This window comes from Trifolium pratense, linkage group LG5, assembly GCF_020283565.1.
Source record: "Trifolium pratense cultivar HEN17-A07 linkage group LG5, ARS_RC_1.1, whole genome shotgun sequence".
In the NCBI taxonomy this organism is placed as follows: Eukaryota; Viridiplantae; Streptophyta; class Magnoliopsida; order Fabales; family Fabaceae; genus Trifolium; species Trifolium pratense.
The window spans coordinates 43,845,038-43,846,010 of NC_060063.1; positions in this window are offsets into that span (position 1 = coordinate 43,845,038).

A 973-nucleotide genomic window follows, 5' to 3' on the forward strand; every position below is an offset into this window, starting at 1 on the left:
CTCTCCATTCTCCAATCTCCAATTTCATTCGGTTTCATTCTCCAAACCCTAGACGGCCGACCCTGCAGAACGCTTAATCGCCTCCAAATTTCTTCGTTTTCATTCGGTAAAGGTATGAATAAATCAAACTTCCTCCAAATTTCATTCGTTTTCGTTTTCATTCGTTTTCATTCTTGTTCATTCGTTTTCATTCGTTTTGCTTCTGTTGTTCAGGTATATTCATCATCATTTCATGTGTTTTTGGGTTTTATATTAACAAAGAAAGATCTATTCGTTTGATTTTGATCCATTGATGATTTGGTTTATAGGAATAGGAGAGTGATTTAGGGTTTCATTGTGCAAAAATCCATTGATGTTATTATTTAGGATTTCGCAATAGTATTGTGAGTTATTATTATTATTATTTGGATTTGGATTTGGATTTGGTATGGATCTGAGGTTATTTACTACATAATTATTAAATGGAGAGAAAGTTGTGTACTTTGGTTTTCATTTGGGGTTTTTTGTTTTTGTTGCTTCATCCACTATGGTTGGTTTCTGCTAACATGGAAGGTTTGTGTTAATTTTATTCATTTATAGTTTTTTTTATTGTTTGTCAGTTTTTGATTTTAATGTGTTTGGTAAATAAGGTTGTTTTTCATTCTTGATTCATGGTTCTGTCAAAAGGGTTGTTTCTTTTTCAGGATATGTTTGATGTTTGTTTGTATGTTTAATGTGGATGCTTTTCTTAGATCATGTATGAATTGAGGGTTGATGCTTTTCTTAGATCATGTATGAATTGAGGGTTTCAATGCTTGTGCTGTGCAGGGGTGGAGCTGTTTTCTGTGTTAGGCAGTGGTTGCTGCTCCTGCGTGTTGACTGCTGCTGTGCAGGGGCTGGTGTTGCTGTTTTTTGGCGTTGTCATCTTTGTTTGAAGTTAAAAGGTTCAATCACGGTCTCATCTAAAAGGGTTAATTTTAATTTTAATTAACAC